The following is a 24,334-nucleotide window of genomic DNA, read 5'->3' on the forward strand; positions in this document are numbered from 1 at the left end:
CTTAAAAGCCTGAGGGTGATCCAGCCCCTTTAATACCCGGGCCCTAAGCATGCCACAGACCGAGGCCCAAGCCCCAGCCTGCTTTGTCTGCGAAAGATGAAAGCCGGGCGAGCACAGGTGAAGGCTTTTTTTTTGAATCATCACCTGCAATTAAGCAAAGGAAAACTAAGAGGAGAAGTGGTAAGCTGAACTCGCTTTAAAAAGACGTCCCAGAACAGGTGGATGCTTGCTGCAGGCTGCTGTGGTGTCTGCTCTCACGCTCCCCAAACGCGCTCCCCAAACGCGCTCCCCGGGGTTCCCTGCGTGCGAACATCAGACCGCCCGGGGGGGGTTGGGAGCAGAGTGCCACACTGGACACGCGCACGGAGCACCCGCCCCTTACCCCTAATTCTCGACACCTCTTAACTACCGGTCGTTGTCTCGGAAACACCGTCCCCAACAAGACAGCTCTGCCTGCGACCCAACCGTGCATCTCAATACACGGTCTCCCGGACTCCAGCTCGCAGCACTGCCACGCGTATCCGAAAGCTGCTGAGACGGTAAATGTCAGACGCCCTCGTTACGAGGACAAACCTGTGTAACTGTGTAAGGTGATGCTTGTTAAGCAGACTTTTTGTGGTGATCGCCTGAATATACACACATCAAATCCAAAAACCTGTGCCAAGAATCAACTAAATAAACATGACGTTTTTTGTTTCGGGCTCTCCTCCACCAACAGCCCAACTACCGCGATTACTAAGGCCTTTTCAAAAGGTAGAAGAGTGTTTACCCAAAATTTCCCGAACTGACCCATTCTCCAGTAATGGGATGTTCACCATTAAGCTCTCTTCACTCTGAAAAAGCACGGTGAGTTTGCTCAATAAACAGAAAACGTCAGCGCCGTGTTACACCACTTGGTCGTCGCTTTTCAACTTATTTTAGGAAAGCTGCAGCGTTTGAACCTGCCTGTCGCTCGCCTTCGCGGACACGCTGTCTTCCGGAAGCCGTAAACTACAGGCACCTGCCTGGCCTCCGCCCGAACGTCCCGCCCCCTTCCCCCGCGTGGAGATACACTCGGCGAGCGACGCACTGTGTTCAGCCGCGCACCACGCACGCGCACAGAGGACTGGCTTTAGAGGCGTTCGCTACGAAACAGACACCGACGGGGGATCATGCGGGCTCCACACCTACGCACGGCCAGTCAGACGTCCCCGTGACTCAAACCATGACTTCAAAAAGGAAGCCCTCTTGCCTTGAAATGCAAAAGCGAGAAGTTGGTAAGGCTGACTTCTCACACGATATGAAGCTCCAAACATCACCATTTTCTTCTCGGGATCATCTGGGAAGAAGACGGGAGGAACGCATTCCCGCCTGTGCCACACGGTTTCGGAGCTTCTGAAGTTCCAGGTGCCTTCTGACTGCTTTCGTTTCTGTAAATGGGTAACGAGGATCAAGGAGAGCCTGCTTTCTGCCACTCGGAAGCTAACGGGGCCAATAACGCACTAGGCCAACGGACAGAATAGCTGTTCCCTGGAAAGTACTTCTCCAAGGCAATAGTGTTTTTTTTTTTTAATTTTTTTTTAATGTTTATTTTTATTTTTGAGACAGAGAGAGACAGAGCATGAATGGGGGAGGGGCAGAGAGAGAGGGAGACACAGAATCCGAAGCAGGCTCCAGGCTCCGAGCTGTCGGCACAGAGCCCGACGCGGGGCTCGAACTCACGGACCGCGAGATCGTGACCTGGTTGAAGTCGGACACTCAACCGACTGAGCCACCCAGGCGCCCCGGCAATAGTGTTTTTAACCTCAGTCCGTGAGGACAGCATACGCTCGCGTGCCCCTGGGTAAACCTCAGCCTTATGCTGGTCCCCGCGGCCCTGCTCCCAAAGTCAGCCAAATGTCTACATCCTTTCTCCTTCCTGCATCTGCATGGAATTGCCTGGACACTTTGCATTTCTGCTGTTTCTGGCCCTTGCCTCACGCTCCCCACCTGATGCCCAGCCCTCAGGTTCTTGAGGCCACAGTCCCTCTCACCTTTCTGTGTGTCCCAGGACCGCGACCTTTCCCAGGCCAAATCAATGTGTCAAGGGAAACAAAACCACATCTTCTGGCTGGATCCGCGTCTGGGGTTCAGATCCCGTGGATTTCCAACCTTTCTAAGGTAAGGATCAAACAATCCGAAGAAATGGTGCTTCAGGGACCCTGCCGTTCCATCAAGGAAATGAATACGGAGTCTGCAGCATTCCGGATAAAACACGCTTGTTTTCTTAGAACAAGTCAAACCGACACTCCAAATAACACAGCCCTTATCCTCGGTCTGTTTGCCACCTTCACCCGAATGCCACTCTGCCTGGCACGTCTTCAGTCACAGCAAACAGTTCCATGCCACTCCTGCTCCCTTAACTACAGCGTGAACGTACGAAGAAGAACGTTCCGGGAAGAAAAGTACAACTCCGGGGGCTTGCCAGTTAAATCTTAAGGAGGGCATCACAGATGTGCCCATGCAGGTAGGAAATCAGTGTTTTACCCTCGGCCAAAGGGAGCCTGTAGAATTCGTCAGCTCCAACCGTGAATGAAGCAGAAACCAGGGAAGGACGCTGTCTCCTCCCCTCGGCACGTGGACCACCTGACCTGCCAGCGGTGCACCTGAATGGGCTTTAGCAGACCTCCCGGAGCCGGGAGCAGATGCGGCCACCCCGCCGAGCAGAGGCCACCGCGGTCAACACAGGCGAAGGGTGGAGCCGGACTCAAGTTATCGGACAAGGTGGGCCAGGCGCCCAGTCCTTAGGGCCTTGCCGACTGGGGGGTTTCAGGAAACGTCTGGACCTGATAGGCTGCCCACGTGCCTGTCACTTGTCAGGACTTGTCGAAGCGTGAAGGTCAGGGCCTGCCTGATTTCTTCGCATTTGGCTCAGTCGGTCACTTGCGAGCAGCTGATTCCTCTTGTCCTCTAGATCCAGGCCATACGGCCACTTTGCATTATAACTAGGGCCACGTCCTTTTTCCACAAATGAACTGTCAGTGCCACCTGGTCTCCTCACACTGCCTCCTGCAGTTCTGAAGAGATACATTGTTGCCGCAGGTACCTTGCAAACACAGCCTCCCACCCCTGGCTACGTCACAGAGCACTAGTCCTGAACTGCACACCCGCCACGGATGACGGGGAGACGGGAGGGTGGGAGGAGGGAGAGGCTCACTAGCCAGTGCTCCCTTTAGCCGCCAGCCTCAGCTGCCCGTCTGCAGGGGAGGGTCCCACCCGCTCCCTGTGTTCCCTGTCGGCACTAATAACTTACGGGGCCGGGAAGGGGGTGACCCCCCCCCCGCCCCCGTCACTCCCATCTTCAGGAATTCTCGATAGGGTCCGGTCAGGTCAGAGCCCAGAGCTGCACCCCCTCTGAGCACGGCCATGGTGGCCCTGAGCCTAGAGCTGAGGAGAACACCAGAAGGGCCGGAAACGGAGGCCCACACACCCCTGGTCCCTGATACCTTCCCATCTCTGTCACCACCTCGGTCATCCCGCCCCAGCTGCCTTCCCACGGGAGACGGATCAGCAGTTCTCGGGCGCTGTAACCAGTTCCCAACAGCTTGCGGGAAGGCCAACTGAGGCGGGGATCCAGGTGTGGAACCGGGCGGCGGGGGGGGGGGGGGGGGGGGGGGGGGGGGGGGGGGCCACCTCCTGAAAGCAGCCATTACAGGCGGGGCCCCGGCCACGGCACAGGTCCAGGAGAACCGCGTTTCTGGCCCTGGTGGCAAGACTGAGCAATCGACAGGTGGGTGCGTGAAATACTGGCGACGAATCACGTTTTAGTATACGTGAATCTCAAATGTTTCGTAAGCACAATCCCACTGTCTGTTGTCCGAAATCCACATTTTACTGGGCATCTGGGTGGTCCTAATTCTAGCTGAGCCAACACGCGGCCCCGTCAGGCCTGCCCCCGGCCACCCGTCCAGGGAGCCCCCCTCCCCGGCTCTGGGACTCCGGAGCCCTGCAGGGGAGGGATGGGAACACACATCCACGGCTCTGCTGCAGGCAGCGTGGCCCACACCCGTGGGTGCTCCTTAGGGAAGACAGACTCATGAGGGCCACATCCCCAGGTCCTTCGACAGCTCGGTTCTCCTTCCCGCTCCTGTGCCACCAGCCCTGGAGTCCCAGCTCTGCGCAGCGCCCTGCAGGTGCCCGGGGCTCGCGTTCCAGAGACAGGAGGCAGGCCTGGCCCGGGCCCAGGGGCTCCGTTTATGCAGCCGGGCCCCCTGGTCCAAAGCGTAGGTTTCCTCAATCGTTCTGAGCCACTCGACGCTTCCATGTTCCTCTACATTCTGCTCCAGGAAGGGTCAGCGGGGCTCAGGTGGGGCTTGTGAGCAGTGGGCCCGCCCGGGGTCAGCTGGCCTCCGGGCACTGGGGAGCTGGGCAGGGTCTCCTGTGGCCAGCGTGCCAGGGGCCGGGCTTTTCAGAGCGGCCGGGCTGGATGTTTACACAGCCAGACTTACAAACTCATCGCAGGACTAACCTGGTTGTCCATCTGTCCATCTCTTTCATAGTCTCAGATTCACTCACTCGGTCTGAACTCACTTTGCGTTCATGAGGCTGCGGAAAAATACACGTTTCCACATGGCCAGGCAGGAGGAATGTTCTCTCTCCCGCTCACGTGCTCTGCCGGCAGGCCTGCGGCCCCCGCACGGCAATCCTGGTGGGTAAGCGGCCAGCAGACGCCCCGTTCGGCACTGGTGCAGACCTGGGCGCCTTGCAGAGACTTGTGCCCGCGGTTACACATTAACGCGCCCTCGGCACGCCACTGCAGCCTCGCCGAATCTGTACACGTCGTCCAAAGAAAGCCAGCGCCTTCGGGTCCCGCCAGACCCCGGGGCTCCCCTCACCCGGCCCCTGCTCCCTGCACCCGCTCTCGCGGCCGCCTCAGCGGTGACCCGGGAACCTGGCACACACTCTCTCCTCTAAATGCTTCTCCAGATTCTTGGGCACGAATCCACTACTTACTTATTTTTTAACATTCAATGTGCAGACCACTTGCCAGCTTGGTGTTGGCCATTTATCCCCAGAGCCACGTGGTGATGGACTAGCACAGCCACCTCGTCATCCACCTCCCAGCCCCCCCGTGACTCTGCCATCAACCTTCGGCTTTACCCACTCAACAGACGTCCACGGAGTACCGCCGCGTGTCCCCTCCATGGGGAATAAGACGAGCGAAAGTCACGCTGACCTGGAGAGGGTCGCAGTCCAGTGGAGGAAGTCACGGAGCAGAAGCGCTCGCCGCCTGGACCCGTGGTGAGTGCCACGGGGCGGCCACGGGGCGGCCACGGGGCATACAGACAGGCACCGGGGCAGACCTGCACAGCCCAAGGCTGCTTCTGGGTTCGAGGTCAGAGGCAGCTCCTCTGGAGAGGTGACATTTGATCCGGAAGCTGAAAGACAGAGCTGAATGTGCAGACGGGAGGAGGGAGGGCTTGGCAGGTGGGGGAAGCCACTGGCCCAGACAAGGCGGGCCACCGTGGGCCATCAGTCGGCAGCGTGCAAAAGTGGCTGCGAAGAGCCGTGGGGGTGAGACAGCTGGGAGCCCGGACGCCAGGCTCCCTCACACTCAACTTGCATTTCCTGAGCACGGATCACACGCCACACCCAGCACTGTCCTCGTCCTGGGCACCCAGCCCCGCGAAACCCCTGCACCCCAGAACTCACATTCTAACGGGGTCGGAGACGGTGACGAAATCAGCAAAATATGCCAGGCTCGGGTGCCATAAGGGCTACGGAGAAACATAAGGAGGGAGGAGGCAAAAAGAACGTCCAGGCAATGGAAACTTGGACTCTTTCAAACAGAAAGTTTGCTTTAGAATATTCTAGACTTACAGAGATGATGCGAAGACAGCACAGAGCCCTCAGGTTCCCTGTGGCACACCAAGGCTGCCACATCACCAGCAGAACTCCAGACCCAGTCCCGATGTTACCGGACGCTCTGCTGGCGTCCCCCTCCTGCTCCCGGACCTCACCCGGCACACCCACTGCCTCGTCACGTCCCCTGAGCGAGCCCCCTCTGGTCTGCACCAGTTCCCCAGCCGCCATGGGTTTTCACGGCTTTGACAGGTGTGAGCAGTGCCAAGTGCCCCTCGGTGGGAGTCGTCCGATGTTGTTCCCAGGCTGGGGTTCTGCATATCGGAAAAGAGTGCCCCCGAGGTGACGTACCCTTCGTATCATATCGTAACGGGACGGGATGCTCAGGAGAGGCCTCACTGAGGTGAGGAGACAGACTCTAAGTGAAAACCTGAAGGAGATGACGGAGTGAGACATGCTAGTAACCGGAAGGAAAGAGCTCTAAGCCTGGGAAACAGCAGGTGCAAATGTCCTGAGGCAGGAATGGGCCAGACATGCCGGGAACAGCAGGGAGGCCACGGTGCCTGGACACGATGCACAAGGCAAGAAGACTAAATGAGTTTGGACACACAGCAGTCAGATCACGGGCAGTCTTGTAAGAAATGAGGATTGTGGGGCGCCTGGGTGGCTCAGTCGGTTGAGCGGCCGACTTCGGCTCAGGTCACGATCTCGCGGTCTGTGAGTTCGAGCCCCGCGTCGGGCTCTGTGCTGACAGCTCAGAGCCTGGAGCCTGTTTCAGATTCTGTGTCTCCCTCTTTCCGACCCTCCCCCGTTCATGCTCTGTCTCTCTCTGTCTATAAAATAAATAAACGTTAAAAAAAAAAAAAAAATTTTAAAAAGAAATGAGGATTTTTTTTTTGTGTGTGTGTGTGAAGTTTTTTGTGCAAATGAGTGACACAATCCAAACAGTTCTCAGTGTGCCCTAAAGACTGGCACAACTGCCTGCCTCACCCATCCTGTACCTGCACAGATGCCCTCCCTGTCTGGGGGCGGGGCTGTGAGGGCAGCAGGTCCTGTGACCCCACCCTCCCTCCCACAGCTCCTGAAGGGACAGACGTAAAGACTCTTTCCAAGCTAAGTGGAGCCGAGTCGGTCAGCGTATTCCTCTTAGAAATTCGGGCCACGAGACACAGAGGGAATCACGCAGTGAGTGAGGGGCACCCGAGCTGGGTGGCTTCAGTCCAGGCCAAGCTGGCCACATGAGACTCACGCCCAAGCAGAGGAAGGCAGGCTGCCCGCCAGAGAGATGTCGTTTCCACCCTGATTATTTGACTCGCGCTCCCAGCTGACGCGAGCCCCAGCTGCAGGTGTCCTCTCGGTGACTTCTCCGGGTCCTTAAAATAAATGCCCTTCCCCACTTTCATTTAATAGCTCGAGTGGGTTTCTGGGCTTTGCAACTGAAAGAACGCGCAGTGTAACCCGAAGATCGTGCTGGTGCCCGTGCCTGGGGCGGAGCAGAGGGAAGGGACCCAGGACGCAGGGAGAACAGTAGTAGCACCCGCACAGCCGACGCGGCGACCGGCCGGCCTTCCCGCCTGTGAGGTGGTGCTGCCCCGTGGGATGGAAACGTGGGGAACAAGCTAGTGCCCTCGGGGCACCAGGGGCGCGAGTCGCCATCATCTGCACAAGTATTACAGCTTGTAACAGGGGGTCACGCTCTGGAAGCCGCTCCCCAGGGCAGAATTCCAGCATGTGCCACAGAGGACACTTGGGGCAGGTGAGCCTTTCAAGTGCCGTCACTCCAATCCTCCCGCCAGCAGATGGTGACACACACAGGCAAGCGTGGCTGTGGCCACGCCACGATATGATCAGGACGCCCTCCACCCGGGCAGGAAGTTAGCCTAAGAAGAAGGCACGCTGAACATCGCCAAAGGGTTCAGCTAAATCTCAAGCTTTGATCACAAAAGTCTCTCATTATCAAACGATCTTGCCAATTTATTACAAGGCAGTATTTCCTCCGCACGTATATCAAAGTATCAAAGAAACTACTGGGACGAGAAGCTAGAGAAGTGTTAAAACAAATATTCCCCAGCCAGACCAGTAACATCCTTATCAAGGATGTACCCGTGCAGGTTATCAGATGCCTTCACATCCAGTCCCCTCGGCGGCAGCGAAGCCGAGACGTGACTCCCCCGGTCACAGCTGGTGACCCCTGCTCACCCTCCACCACCCGCGCCAGCTCACACGTGCCCCTGCCCGAACACCAGGCTTGTGTCATCGCCGTCCCGAGCCTCGTGACGTTTCCCTTCTCCACGTAGGGAGGGTGGCTTACTGTCGGCCAGTCCCGGGCCACACACGTCCTTCCTTCCTTCCTCCCCCCGTCCACACAGTCACATCCACGGGTTCAGAAAGCGCACAACACACTCTCCCCTCTTCCTTCTCAGCAAAGAGAAGCGAGCTGTCACAGAAGCGGGAAGGTTCACGGGGGCCGCGTGGCAGCAGCGTCCCCAGCCGAACACGCGAGGTGAGCCCGGGGCAGCGCCGGAAGATGTCCCTTTGCGGTCATGGCTGAGACCCGGGCAACAGCCGCTGCGTCCCCGGCTAGCGTCCGGGGGACAGGACAGGGCCGTGTCCCTCGCTAACACTCTCCTGGGTCCACCCTGCAGTTCTAACAGCTCATCCTAGAGTCTGGGGAGTTTCAACAACTCGTCTTGTGGGTGCCCCACTCCGCTGTCCTCGCCGGCCCATGCCCTCGGACACAGCACCGGGACACCAGGAAAGAGGACGGCACAGGCCGTGGCCTGAGGACCGTGAGCTCCGAGGAAACCCGCCCGCAGCAGCAAGAAGGCGGGCGTGTGGCCTTCCTGCTGGGGGTGTCCCCAGCCCCTCCTCCCCAGAGCAGGGGTCAGGGGCAGTGTGCTTGGCTCAGGGTCGGGGGCACAGCGGCGAGAAAAGCCAGGGGGCGCTGTGGCAGTAAACAGCCACAGGGCTGCTGAGACCTCCTCACAAGTCACCAAGTCATGGGGGACGGCAAAGTGACACCTGCTGGGGGGGGCCCAGGGAAAGCTACAAAAGTTACAGGCAGGAGACATTTGGGAGATGACCGCCCCCTTGACTGCTCGCCTCAAGCCACACACAGCCCAGGTAGCCGAGGGTGGAGTCCCTACACCCTGGAATGTCAGAGCGTGACCTCTACTGCCCAGCCACCCAGGCACGGGAAGACCGTGGGGAGCAGGCCGGTGACCTCTGGGCGGAGGGAGATGCGCACAGCTGTGCCCGGCAGCGGGGACACGGCCCTCGGCCCAGGCGGGTTATCTGCCGACACCCTCACAGGAACAAACCGGAACCCCAGCCGCTTCCAGGTAGCTCCTAAAATGGCCAGTTTCCAAATTCGACTCACAAGATATGCAAAAAGAAAAAAAGAAAAGTATAATCCATACTCGGGGCTGGGGGGGTGCAATCGGGAGAAAGTGACTCCAAGTGGACCAGAAGTTGAATCTAGCAAAGGTTCTCTTTAAAAAGTTAGCTATTGTAAATATGTTCAAAGCTTCAAAGGAAAATCGGTTCAAAGAACTGAAGGGAATGTGTTAGGCACGAGTGAGCAGACAAGGAACGGGGGGAACGTGGAAATGACAAGCCAGAACCAGACCTAGCGAGACTGAAATTTCACTAGACGGACTTAACAGCAGGCAGGGGCGGGGAGACACAATATGCAGTGAACGTGAAGGCAGAGGGAAAGAACGGAGGGGAGGACGACGACTGAAGGAAGAAACACAGGGCCACAGAGCCTCCGGAGCAACGCTGTGTCCCGGCATCCGTGCGGCCCGAGTCCCGGAAGTACAGAGGCCAAGGGAGGACAACTCGCTGGAAATGCTGTACCGAGACATCCCAGATTTGGTTGAAAGAAAATTACCATGGGGACCCAAGAAGGTCACCAAATCCAAGCAGGACAGACAGCAGGAAAACCACACCTGGACGCAGCAGAGTAAGACCGCTGAAGGGCAAAGATGAGAATAATCTGGTGAAAGCAAGCACAGAACAATGACCCATCACCTGGAGAAGAACAAAGACACAACTGAAAGCTGATTTCCCCCCACAAGTGACAAAGGCCAGAAGACATGGGAAGGACTTAGTGTCCAAACAGGAAAAGCCCTCAACCAAGAATTCTGTTTCCAGTAAATGATATTTCAAACATGGTAATGAGATAAGGGTGCTTCTCGGTGCACCAACACCAACAGAACCTACCATGACTGGAACCGCCTGGAAGGGAGTCCTGTGGGAGGACAGAAAATGGCACAGACTAACTCAGATCCACGGGACAGCCTAGAGGACACCAAAAGTGGTAAATATGTATATAATTGTGTGCTTTTCTCTTTTATCTATTAACTTCTTCAAAAGAGTGGGGTGTTTTTCATTTTTAAAATGTTTTATTTATTTTTGAGAGAGGGAAACAAAGTGAGAGCAGGGGAGGGGCACAGAGAGAGGGAGACACAAAATCCAAAGCAGGCTCCAGGTTCTGAGCTGTCAGCACAGAGCCCAATGCGGGGCTTGAACTCACAAACCGTGAGACTGTGACCTGAGCTGAAGTTGGATGCTTAACCAACTGAGCCCCCAGGCGCCCCTCAAAAGAATGTTTAAAGCAAACATTATATGTGTTGATAGACCTTCACTACAGGTGTGTGGGGGTGTATATGTGTGTGTGTGTGTGTGTGTGTGTGAACGCACACACATGCAGCTGACTCTACACACCATGCCAGAGCACAGTGCCTATATTTTACCGGAAGGAAGTCATTGTTCATTTGAGGTATACTGTAATAAGTTTACGATGCCTATGTAACCTCTGGAGTGATCACAAAATAATTTTAAAAGAAAAGCAGACAAAGAAATGTAGGTAAGAAATCAAAAGAGATGGTAAAGTGCTCTATGTAAACAAGGCAAAAGAAGGAAGAACACGAGAGCTGAATGGCAGACATGAATCCACCCTTATCAGTAATCATATTAAACACAAATTTAATAATTGCTGTAACAAAAAGACAGGACTGTCAGACTGGATCTGAAAGCAAAATCCAACTATATGCTGTCTACACGAGACACACTTTAAATTTGAAAATACAAAGACCGTGAAAGTGAAAAATGTACAAATTTTACACATGAGAGAGCTGGAGTGGCTTATTCATATCAAACTAACAGTTTTTAATCTAAGGAATATTTCTCAAGACAAAGAGGTATGTTTCATAATGATGAAATGCTCAGTGTGGCGGAAATGTATAACACACATTTAACAATGGAGCCCCAAATAGTGGAGCCCCAAAACACTTGGAGCAAAACCCGACAGACCCGAAAAAGAGACAGAGATTATAGCTGGAGACTTTGCCCGTCTTCTCTCCAAAATCCAGAGGTCCAGCAGGCAGACAACCAGGAGGGACTCAGAAGCCTTAAACCACACCGTCAAACAACTGACTTCCATAAAACTCTCCTCCCAACAACAGCAAACAAAATATGTAATCTTTTCAAACACATGTGGGACATTTACCAGAACTGACCACAGAGCAAGTCTCAATAAATTTAAAAAGACTGACGTTATAAGGAACACATTCTCTGACCACAGTGGAATTAGACTTCAAGTTAATAACAGAATTATTAAATGGTACATCCCAAAATGTGTGGAAAGTATACTAGATACTTACAAATAACCAATGAGTAAAGGAGAAATCATACAGTTGACCAGAATGAAAAGGAAAACACGGCTTGTCAAATCTGTGAGATGCAGCTAAAGCAGTGCTCAGAGGCAAATTCATCACTAGAAACTTATACTAGATAAGGAGAAAGTCTACAATCCGTGACATAAAATTCCAATGGAAACAGTCAAGCAACAGATAAAAATCCATGGAACCAAGAAATGGCTCTTTGATAAAATCAATAAAATGTAGAAACCTTCAGCTAACCTGATGAAGTAAGGCACATGCATTGCTACTCAGTGTAGACAACGGAAACAAGCGTGGCAAACTCTTTCGTGCTCCTGGAAGAAGCCAGACATGAAAGCCTACGTGCCGCGTGATTCCGCTCACACGAAATTGCAGGAAAGGTGAAACCATATAGCTCGGTGGCTGCTGGAGGCTGGGGTCAGCCTCGTGCTGGAAGCACGAAGGGATTTTAAGGTGATAAAAGTATCCTAAAATTTTATTCTGGTGGTATTCCCATGACTTTACACTTCTCAAAACTCAGTGAACAGTATGCTTTAAGTAGGTGAGTTGTAGTTTACGTAGATCACATGCCAGTAAATAAAACTGTAGTGTGTGTGTGTGTGTGTGTGTGTGTGTGTGTGTGTGTGTGTGTGTGTCAGAGAGAGAGAGAGGGAGGGAGGGAGGGAGGAAGGCCCCCCACCTGGCACCACCTGATCTCTGCGGCCTGCACTCGTTACTATCTAGAACTGCCTACTCCTTGGTAATCGTACTCACCTTCTCGCTTTCAACCCCAAATTATTTTCCCCCTCCGACCCACTTCCTTAAAACCCTATCCCACCATCTCTAGACGTCCAAATCCCAGTAACGTGCAGAAACCCAACCCACTCTTCCCCTTGCCTGGTCCCTCCTGATCCCGGTCACCCTCCTTCCCACGGAGACGCTGTGGCCCCCACTGGCTGGAAGCGATGCTCCCCTCCTTGCGGCTCTAGTGCCTCTGCGGGCCACCTGCCCCAGCTACTGGTGTCGTCTCTCGGGGTCCCCATACACGGGGGCTGCTGTGCTAAATACTGCCACCTTCAAGCAACGCTTATCACAAGTTGGCACTTGATAATCGTTATCCGCGCTCCCTCCCCAAGCTCCTAAAGCCACTGTGACTGATGTCCTAACTGCCGAAAGTCTCCTCACCACATCCTCCGGCCACTGGAACCCCGACAGCCGCTTCCATCCCTGAGACGCCTCTGACCATCGTTGTGTCTCTGCTGGCCCTCTACCCCCTGGCCCCCCGCCCAGCCTGCTCCCTGCCTCCCCATCCACTCACCGCTCACAGCTTCACAAACACCTCCCTACGATGGCTTTCAAATCTGTCCTTGAACCCATACACCCCCAAGCCTTAGATCTCCACCCACTTCCTAACGGGTTCTCCCAGCTCACCTGGAATGCCCGGGGCCCTGCGTGTCCCCCTCCCCCAGGCCAGCCCCACCATCCCGTTAGTCACTGAATTTCAAAAACACGTCTTACGGTGTACTCTCTGACCCCAATCGTGGCTGCAAAGATAAAGGAAGTCAGTCTTACTCACTTTTCCTATCACAACACAATTAAGACAGTACACACCATGAGCAACCGACAATATTTTTGCATTAAAATGCCCCACGTTCGCCTGGAAACCAGTGACTCTGTGACGCGCCCCTTCAAACAGTGTCTTCTGTTGTCACTTCCTGTCCCCCTGTCCCTGCTGCCATCCCTCTGGTGTGCCTCACACTTGAATCACAGCCACAGGTTATCGTACACGTGCTGGTTTCCTTGTCCACAAGCCTGCCTCTCATTTGGACCATTAAGTCACAGCAACCTCCTGAGCATGAAAAGCCCCTCCCCTGGCAAGGACGTGGCCCGCTTGTCCAGTGGGGACCAGGGGCTCTTCCAGGATCTCCGGAGCCCCCCTCTTGCTCTTTTCCTTCCCAACAGCATCCTTCCACCTGCTCCCTTAGTCTCCAAGTCATTCCCATCCCTCGAGGTCGGGATCAACCCCCCCTCGTTGGGAAGCTCTGCCATCCTCTCCAAGTCCGGAGCGCTTCTTGTCTCTCCTGGTCCCGCACATTTTAGTGTTTCAGGCGGGAGGATTTTCTGCTTCTAACAAGATTATACGCTCCTTGATGTGGAGGGCACCACTTGATTTGCAGCCCTTACAACTCCCAGCGCGGTGAAAAGACCTACTGCATCCAATTAAAAGATTGCTGAGGTCTCCGAAGGCAAGAACATAGATGGATACGTCTGAGAGTACAGAGCCTATCTCCCAAATGTCTCCACTCTGCCTCTTTCGTGTAAATTTCCTTTAGGTTGCGACCCCAGATGTTTTCCCAGAATTAACATTTTTGTTTCCATCGCATGGGTTTTCCCAAGAAAGTTCCCAGGGAATTATTTTTGTTTATGAAATAATTTAGAGAGGGAAAAAAACTTGCATAAGTGCTTGAGACAGTAAGGTTCAAGGAACTGAAATGTTTGATTCCTTCAAACTACCTACACTATAAAGAGACTTTTCATTGTTAAAGCCTGTGCTCCCCACACAGGCCACCAAGAACAATGTGAAGAATGGGCATGAGCAGTGGGGGTCCATTTAGGGTCTCATGAGTCCCCACAAGAGGAGACCCCATTTAGGGTTTTGAGGAGCCCACACAGCAGCAGGATCAGCAGCCACATGACACAAGAAGGCGATCAACAGAAACTCAGTAATGCCAGAAGAATCACCAAGAATGTTCTCTTCCGTCTGAGAGACGTGTCCACCAGATCACTCGTGGAGTTGACTCCTCAGGGTCTGGTGAATGGAGGTCTAGTGGCTACTAGGGTCACAATCCTGGGAGTGGGAACCCGTCATCTGGTTCACACCCCAGCCCCTGCACCTCCTAGCTGTGTAACCTCAGGGACCTCCTCGCTCTGTCTGCGCCTGTTTCCTTCTAACTGGGGATAATAACAGTGCTCCTATGTTACAATACGCACATAGCCATACTCAAGAAATGCCACCCACTACGACATTTCCACATGCTGCTGTCACTGCACCTGCACATTGCTGAGAATCCTGGCCCTTGCTACCCTCATGAAGTGCTCTGTCACCACCCTGGCATCGGGCAGGCAGCTCTCTGAACTGGAGAGGTCCCACCTTTTTCTATTCAAATTCTGGTACCCGGACCAGGAAAAGCTCAGTGAGCACAACCCCACAGAAAACACTGGTTTAACAAGTCTCGTTTCGGGGCATCTGGGTGGCTCAGTCGGGTAAGCGTCCGACTTCGGCTCAGGTCACGATCTCGTGGTTTGTGGGTTCAAGCCCCACGTCGGGCTCTATGCCGACAGCTCGGAGCCCGGAGCCTGCTTCGGATTCTGTGTGTCCCTCTGTCTCTGTCCTTCCCCCACTCACGCTCTGTCTCTCTCTGTCTCTCGAAAATAAATAAACCTTAAAAAGATAAAACAAAATTAAAAACAAAACAAAAAAAACAAGTCTTGCTTCTTAGCCTCGATTTGCGGTGCACAACAGCAAGCCACTTGGCATCTGCACAGCCAAACTGAATCCTTATTTTTGTCTGATCGATTTCTTTTATCATTGACACACTGTGTTGATAATCCCGTTTGGTATCACCTGAGGGCAGACTCGAAATCATCATCAACGTCGCCACACAGTCCAAACTACACGACCTGTCCTTACAAACGCTCCTACCTCCTGACCCGCTTGTTCTTGCGAATCCACACCCAACCCGTAGGCCTTGGCGGCCAGGATGCAGAACCGTCTTTTCCACCCTCAGCAGGTGTGACTCTGAACGGGTGGAAGGTGGTCATTTAGGTGGAAGGGGAGCTCGGGAGCCGAGCCTGCTCTCGCACAGGGAAGACGTCAGCGCTCTGAAAGCCTCACCTCCTTCGAAGCCCAGCACATGGTAAGAAAATCGTAAACATATTTACGGTGAACGTTTCCCCTGTCTAGCGTCTTGCCCGCCCCCGCTCCGTTCACACCTGCAGCCTCTGGCATCTGGACGCGCTTTCAGGCAGGAGGGCTAGACTCCCTTCCCCAGCACAGTCCCAGCAGAGAGTGGGTGTGCAAGCCGGCCGCTGAGAGCCCTTCGTGACGGGTCAGGCAGGGGGAAGGTGGGGGCCACGGCCCGCACGGCGGTCCTGCACAAAGCGCTGAGACGGGCCTTGCGGGGGGGCTGTTCTGTAGATGCTTCTCAGAGCCCCAGGTCTGGCTTTCAACCTTCAAACTTGGGACCCCCCAATACGTTTCCAGTAAGTCCCCCTCGTCTTCCTTAAATGGTCATAATTTCTACTGTTGTCAACGAAGAACCTTGGCCGATTGACGGCTGGAGGCCGGGTATCTGTTATCATGAAAGATCCATAATCAGCTCCCCCGCCGGGCCACGCCGGGCCACGCTCCTCCTCCCAACCAGGGCGGCGTGATACAGGGGGTGTGTGGCATGCGTGTGACAGGGTCCCACTCCCTGGTTTGCCCTCTCTACTGGGGGAAGTCACGCGGTCTCCGAGGCCGTGAGGTGGAGGGGTGGGACGAGAACCCGTGTGGCCGGGGCTCTTACCACGGGAGTCCATCCAGCAAAAGCAGACACTGTGTGGATCTCCTGGCGCCCCTCTTCCCCTCCCCTGCTGCCATCGCCTCAGTCGAGAACACACGGGCCTCTGGCTCCTGGTCCCAGCTGAGCCCAGCGCCATCCACCCCCACAGGTACCGCCCTGGAGAGCACACAAAGGAGGGCCCAGGGCAGGACGGCAGGTCAATCACCGCTGAGTCACTAACCGCCAGGAGCCCCGGGATGAAGACACAGAAATGCAAAGTCCTGAGGAGGGGGACGAACGTGGGGCTGCAGCAAGGGGGCCGTCGGTGCGCCGGCCTCAGCGGCTACACAGACAACCGCCTGGCATGAGCCTCGGGAGAGGAGACGGCCAGGGGCTGCAGTGAGGACAACGCCCCGGGTGACGCAGGCTCGCCTGTGTCCCTTAGCAGGTGGCCGGGTGGCGATGCAGACCCTTCTGAGCACGGCTTCTCCGCCCGCTCCACAGACGGGGTGGAAGCCTCCGCAAGCAACCAGCTGCAAGCAGACCACCTTCAGCCAGACATCACCCTCAAGTTCCCTGTCTCCAGCCTCTCTCCCTTTGCCTTCGTCCCCAAAACAGACGTGCTGAGCCCAAGTCTACGCTCGACAGCCTCCGAGAGCACCCTCATGCGCTTCTGGAGGAGATACAAATGGTCGAGCTGCAGTGGGAAGAAATTCGGCGAGTTCTCAGAGAGCTAAACACGGGCCCACCCTCAGACCCAGCAACCCCACTCGTGGGTCTGTACTCGGAGGGCTGGAGACAGGCACTCCACAGACACCGCGGCACACCCGCGTGCACGGCAGCGTGACCCACGCCGCCCCAAAGGAGGAACGACCCAAGCGCCCATCACGCGGTCCACCGTGCGGCCCGCCCGCACGACGGGACGGGACTCACTGCCACCCGCTACAACGTGGATGCACCTTGATGGCTCGAGGCTAAGAAGCCAGACAAAAAAGGTCACGTAGCGTGAGCCCACTCTTCTGGGATACGCAGAACATGCAGTTCCGGAGACAGAAAGGCTGGTGATGGGCATGTCTGAGGACCAGAAGGACGTGCTGCCCACACAATGCTGTGAGCCCACCACACACGCTGGATTTAAAGCGGGTACTTTCTGGAATGTGGGTTTCACCTCAGTAAAAAACAGTGCGATGCGGGGAAGCAACATTCCCATTTTATGGAAGAGAAAGAAAGACCGAGCTCAGGGTCAAACATGGGCTTGTGTGCAGAGGCCGCTCCTGGCCTCCCTGCTCCGAGCATCTCAAGCCTTGGGCCTGAAGCAGAGTGGGTGGGGCGGGAGGGGCCAGTTGCCCCACAAGGAAATGCGTGTGTGACAGTTCGTGTGCGTGGAGAAAACGTGCGGGTCGGACAGCAGGCCGGGGGGCTCTGACGCAGGTCACGCTCGGTTTGGGGAAAGAGGTTGGTTAGCGCACTAATGTTAACCATGTGGGAAAATATTCACTTCCACGGACCAATGTCCTGGGGCCGTCACAATGAAAAGTTGGCTGTTTCTACACATCTGTCCGATGCAGCTTCCGTCTTCAAGGCAACATCTGCCTGTTCTTTCTCCTCCCCCTTCTTGTTGTGCTTTGACTTATTTCAAATTTGCTCTATTATGTTAACTTGGTTCATCTTAGGTTTTCATGAGCCTATCAGTTTTCCAGTGTTGAGCAGTATTTTTAGCCTCCTAGTGTTAGTGATCTCGTTACTTTTAATTTGATGATCCGTACTTGACATTTTTTGACCTTATGTTCAAAACTAAGGTCTTCACTATGTTTGCTCTAAAAAAAATCATAGCAGAGTTTTCTTTGATTATTAGCCAAATGGTGTCACTGAAGAAAAACCAGATGTTATATATAAAGCTACTAAGTATCAAATAGATTACATTATACGTGGAGGGAAATGCAAAGATAGGACAGCGAATACAATTCTATCTTCAAATAAACGTATTCTTTTCCATCTTACTGAAAAATAAAAGCGGTTCTGCGCCCTCATAAAGCGTATTGACACCAGTAGATCGTTAGGCTAGGGAGGAGAAGCTTTCTCGCGGCTGTCAGTGTCCTCTCCGTCGGCGGAGTATCTCTTTCCCTGTCCCTACAGCTGCTACATCACTGCCTCCCACACTGATATCTGACAACGTGACCCCCCCCAGACAGCACTAACCTCAAAGAAATCAACAGCCATGAAGAAATTCTAAGTATTCTTTTAATTCTAGAAATGCAGGTGGAAGTCAAGTCCACCAACAAACCCATGACTTCGGGAAAGGCTTTCAAATGAAAATACTGATTCGAAGGGGCACATGCACCCCAATGTTCATAGCAGCGCTATTGACAACGGCCAAAGTATGGAGAGAGCCCAAATGTCCATCGACTGATGAATGGATAAAGAAGATGTGGTATGTACATACAATGGAATGCTACTCAGTGATCGAAAAGAATGGAATCTTGCCATTTGCAATAATGCGGATAGAACTAGAGTGTATTATGCTAAAAGAAATAAGTTGGTCAGAGAAAGACAAATATCATACAATTTCACTCCTATGTGCAATTTAAGAAACAAAACAGATGAACATAGGGGAAGGGAAGGAAAAACAAGACAAAAACAGAGAGGGAGGAAACCCGTAAGAGACTCTGAAATACAGAGAACAAACTGAGGGTTGCTAGAGGGAGGAGGGGGAGGGATGGGCTACATGGGTGATGGGCACTGAGGACAGCACGTGTTGGGATGAATCACTGGGTTCTACACCTGAAGCCAAGACTACGCTAATTTGAACTTGAACAAAATCTTGGAAGAAGAAACATAAAAATCTAAAACTCCTTCCTAGGAGGAATAAATGCTTCAAGGGACAACAAACTATAAGCTGAGAGAGATTCATAAATATGCAAAATGTGTGTTATAGTTGAGAAAACTGCATCAAATCTCCCAAGAATTCATCAAACTCTGAAAGAGTCTGAGTAACAAGGATTGCTTGCTTCCTACACTTATATTTGTAGAAAGTTGGAATTTCCAAGACATAAGAATTGCTACATGTATCAGTTTGCTTTTGCTTTTTCAAGTGTTTCCTCTTGTGAAACAGGTGGTCGAAGCCTTGACAAGACTTGCGTGGATAACTGGCTGCACTTCGGACAGAATCAGGCAGAGTAAATACTCAGTGTTAGTGATTTATTTCTTTAAAGTTCCACCTGCCTTGGGGCGCCTGGGTGGCTCAGTCAGTTGAGGGTCAGACTTCAGCTCAGGTCATGATCTCACTGTCTGTGGGTTTGAGCCCCACGTCAGGCTCTGTGCGGACAGCTCAGAGCCCAGAGCCTGCTTCAATTCTGTGTCTCCCTCTCTCTCTCTGCCCCTTCCCCACTCACACTCTATCTGTCCTTCTCAAAAATAAACATTAAAAAAAAAAAAAGGAAAGAAAATCATTTAAAATTTCACCTGCCTTCACACATATTCTCTCATTTGACCTTCAGATGATGCCTTGGAGGTTCATACATACCTCAACGCGTCCTTTTTTATAAAATTTTTTAAATTTAATTAAATTTTTAAAAATTTAATTTTTTTTTAATTTAAAAAAATGTTTAGGGCTCCACAGAGGACTGACTTGACTCCCACAGAGAAAACAGCCCCTGCACGACCTGGGCAACCCTCTCTCGAGTCCCCTCCCTGCCGGGACGTAAAATGTCAAATTGCAGCTCTAACCATCCTCCCCCCAAATCCGAGCGCCAGCGCCAAGATGAGTGAGGCTGAACTAAAAGCACTTTTATTGTATTTCTTCCATCCCCAGGAATCTCTTGCCACGTTGTGCTTTCCGGGTTTCAGTGGAGACACTGCTGTGTCATTTGGGGGCTCGATTATATATTCTCCTGTACTTTTCATTAGCCGGTTCACGTATACTTGTCCTGCTTGGACTTAGTCATACACAGTCATGGGAATCTTACAAGATGCTCACACCGTGCCTGGCCCCAGGCTCCACATACACTCGGGCTTAATTAACTCGAGCAAATTTGAAGGAAGAGCAGAGAAAAGTGAGAAACACGCACATGTGATGGAAGAAGAGACAGGAAACACACCCCCTCCTCAAAATGCAGGAACAGAGAGGGGCACCTGGGGGGCTCAGCAGGTTGAGGGCTGATTCCGGCTCGGGTCGTGATCTCGCGGTTCGTGCATTCAAGCCCCACGTCGGGCTCTGTGCTGACAGCTCAGAGCCTGGAGCCTGCTTCGGATTCTGTGTCTCCCTCTCTCTTCCCCACCCCCGCTCATGCTCTATCTCTGTCAAAAATAAATAAATGTTAAAAAAAAATTTTTTTTTTTAATGGAGAAACAGAGAAAGGCCCCAAAGAAATCACAGGAGCCATAGGGGAGCGCTCACCAAGACACGGGGCCTCGGACCCCGATGCCCCAGTGCCGGCCTGGCCAAGACATCCCAGTTCCAGCCCAGCCAAGACATCCCAGTGCCAGCCCAGCCAACACGCGGGGCCTTGGACCCCGACGCCCCAGTGCCAGCCCCGCCCACACAAGTTCATTAGCCACCTGATCCTGCCATCCAGCTCCTTGCGCTGTTACCAGCCAAACCCCTTGAAGTGGAAAGAGCCAGTGACCTATTTTCTGAAATTAAACAAAAGAAAAAGGAAAGAGAGGGAGGTGTGGCACACAGGGCAGCTGGTCGGGGACAGGAGCCGCGAGAGATGCAGCGGTCACAGCAGGGCCACCGGAGATGGGACCAAGTCCACTTCATTTTTACGACTGGTGTTAGCAGCGGTAACAGCGGTGCATCCCGTGCTGATGAAATGTCGCCTACGTCCTGGCTCAAACGAACACCGGGGACTCTCTGTGGAGTCTCCATAAGTCGGCGTCCGGGTGAATCTGCATGGAATCATGGAAACCCCATCCCGCCCCCTGCGACACGGCATCCGAAGCTGGAGGCACAGAATCAGAAGTTAGGAAGTCAGGTGAGAGTCAGGAGCTCCTCTGTCTCCTGCACGCACCACATCTCCGAAAGAGGTTGTTGGCTTTAAGGTAACCCAACCCCCGAAACAGGAAACACCCTAGGTCACACAACAGACGGGTTCTCGTTCCTGGGCTCCTCGGGGACACCCACTTGCTGGGCCTGTCATCAACCACGCGACAGAGTTGGGGACACCCGTGAACGGCCCCGCCGGTGGAGCTCGCGGCACCGCACGCCGTGGACAGCACGTGCAGAGAGGACGGCGAGCCGCAGCCTGAGCACTGCGCCGGGTGGTCACCACACGTCACCGAGCGGGAGTGAACGAGGTGGCGGCGAGGGGAGCAGGTGCACAAGGGGACGGACTGTGGAGCAGAACGCAGAGTGGTGAAGGAGCTCGGCCACCCCGTAGCAGAGACGGCGGGGGAATCACAGGGTGAGGACGCTTTCGGCAAGGACCGGGGGACCCGGGGAGAGTGATTCCCACCAGAGGCCGCTGACCACGGAGCCCTGAGTCCAGGGCAGGAATGCACAGACCCACGGAGCCCAGGCAGGTGCATGAGCTGCCGGGGCCGCCGTCACAGAGTGCCCGGACGCCGCAGCTCACACGGCAGGAAGGGACCACCTCCGTGCGGAGGCCAGAAGTCGTGGCGCCTTCTGAGGCGGTGAGGGGCTCTGCTGTCCCCCTCCTGTGGACGACCCCCTCACTGTCACAGAGTGTCTTCCCTGCACGCCAGTCTCTATGTTCAAGCTCCCCCTTGGGTGAGGACGCCAGGCATACTGGGTTAGGGCCACCCTGATGACCTCATGCTAGGCTGATCACATCTGCAGTGACTACTTCCAAACAGGGTCCTGGGGGTTAGGACTACACCACTGGAATCTGGGGGGGGGGGGCATGATTCAACCCATCACAGTAAGCTGTGCCCCAGCCTCACGGATCCTATATCCTGGAATGAGACCTGTGGACAGGGCAAGACAGAACTCCTACAGGGTTTGAAGGGTTGCAAAGAACATTCCTCAGCAAACGCTCCTTGGTTCATATTCTTCGGCCAAAGTATGAAGTTATTTCGTATCCATCTTTATTAAGACTGGGATGTCACTATCTCTCCCGATGGAGATTTCTCCCCATGGTGGCCTCCATTTTATTAGAAAGAGGAGATCCGGAGGCACCTGGGTGGCTCAGTCAGTTGAGCATCCGACTTCAGCTCAGGCCAGATCTCGCAGTTCGTGAGTTCGAGCCCCGCGTCGGGCTCTGTGCTGACAGCTCAGAGCCTGGAGCCTGCTTGGGATTCTGTGTCTCCCTCTCTCTGCCCCTTCCCCACTGATGCTCTGTCTCTCTCTGTCTCTCGAAGATGAATAAGCATTAAAAAAAAAATTAAAAAAGAAAAGAAAGAGGCAATCCGCTGTTCAACAAAGCTACGTTACGTATGCATTTTATTTTTTCCTTTTGTGTATCTGTAATATATAAAATTTCTAAGGTGAATACGCATTACTGTTTTATTCTTCTTTTTACCTTGTGACCCCCTTCCCCCATTTCTCCCCTCCCCACCCCCCAACTTCTGGTAGCCACCAGCTTGTCCTGTGTCTACGAGCTCTGGTTTTTGTCCGGTTTTATCCCACACGTAGGAGATCAAACGATGCGGTATTCGTCTTTCTCTGTCTGACTTACCGCACTGAGCGTAACACCCTTGAGGCCCATCCATGTTGCCACAAATGGAAAGATTTCCTCCCCTTTCATGGCTGAGCGACATTCCACTGTGTGTTGGGGGTGTGGGGGTGGGCTGTGTGCAACGATGTCTTTCTCTGGTCAGCCATCAGTAGACACTTCGGTTGTTTCCATACATTAGTTAGTGTGAATAATTCTGCCGTGAACACGTGGGTGCAGATATCTTTCCAAGTTAGTGTCTTGTTTTCCTTGGATGAGTCCCCAGAAGAGGGGCTGCTGGATTGCATGCTAGCTCTGCGTTCAAAATGTTGAGGAAACTCCACGCCATTTTCCAGACTGGGTGCTCCATGCACGAGCACCCTCGCCAACACCTGTTATTTCTTAGCTTTTTGAAAGCAGCCATTCCACAGGGGCGAGGAGACATCTCATGGCGGTTCTGGCCTGCGTGGCCTCGGGAGTCAGTGACGCACGGCACCTCTTCACGGGCCCGCTGGCCATCCGTGCACCTTCTTCGTGGAAACGTCTGTTCGGCTCCTCTGCCCATCTTTTAATTGGACCATATGGCTTTTTGCCGTTGAGTTATACGTGTCTGTTCCGTATTTTGGATACTGACCTTGCTCAGATACATGATGTGCAAGCATTTTCTCCGATCCCACAGCCTGCCTTTTCATTTGTTGCTAGCTTCCTTCCCTGTGCAGAAGCTTTTCATCTGACGCAGTCCCAATGGTTTATTTTCTCTTTTGTTGCCTTTGCTTCTCGCGACAGGTTCAAAAATCATCACTAAGGCCAATGTCAAGGAGCTTCCCACCCATATATTCTTCTAGGGGTATTATGGTTTGGGGTCTCGCTTTCAGGTCTTTAATCCATGTTGAGTTACTTTGTCTATGGTGTGAGAAAGTGGTCCAGTTTCGTTCTTCTGCCTGTGGCTGTCCAGTCCTCCCAACACCATTTATTTTTTTTAAATTTTTTTTTCAACGTTTTTTTTTTATTTTTGGGACAGAGAGAGACAGAGCATGAACAGGGGAGGGGCAGAGAGAGAGGGAGACACAGAATCGGAAACAGGCTCCAGGCTCCGAGCCATCAGCCCAGAGCCCGACGCGGGGCTCGAACTCACGGACCGCGAGATCGTGACCTGGCTGAAGTCGGACGCTTAACCGACTGCGCCACCCAGGCGCCCCCCAACACCATTTATTGAAGAGACTGTTGGGGCGCCTGGGTGGCTCAGTCGGTCCGACTTCAGCTCAGGTCACGATCTCACGGTTCATGGGTTCGAGCCCCGCGTCGGGCTCTGTGCTGACAGCTCGGAGCCTGGAACCTGCTTTGGATTCCGTGTCTCCTTCTCTCTCTGCCCCTCCCCTGCTCACGCTTTGTCTCACTCTGTTTCTCAAAAATAAACGAATGTAAAAAATTAAAAAAAAGAAGGAAGAAGAAGAAGAAGAAGAGACTGTCTTCTCCTCATTATAATGCTTGGCTCCTTTGCCGTCATTAATTGACCACATACACATGGTTTTATTTCTGGGTTCTCGATTCTGTTCCACGGTCTATGTGTCCCTTTTCATGCCAACACCATACTATTTTAATTACTACCGGTCGGTAATACAGTTTGAAATCAGGGAGCACGGGTGCCTCCAGCTTTGATCTTCTTTCTCAAGGCTGCTTTGGCCACTCAGGG

The sequence above is a fragment of the Panthera leo genome, chromosome A2, assembly GCF_018350215.1.
Source record: "Panthera leo isolate Ple1 chromosome A2, P.leo_Ple1_pat1.1, whole genome shotgun sequence".
Taxonomy (NCBI): Eukaryota; Metazoa; Chordata; class Mammalia; order Carnivora; family Felidae; genus Panthera; species Panthera leo.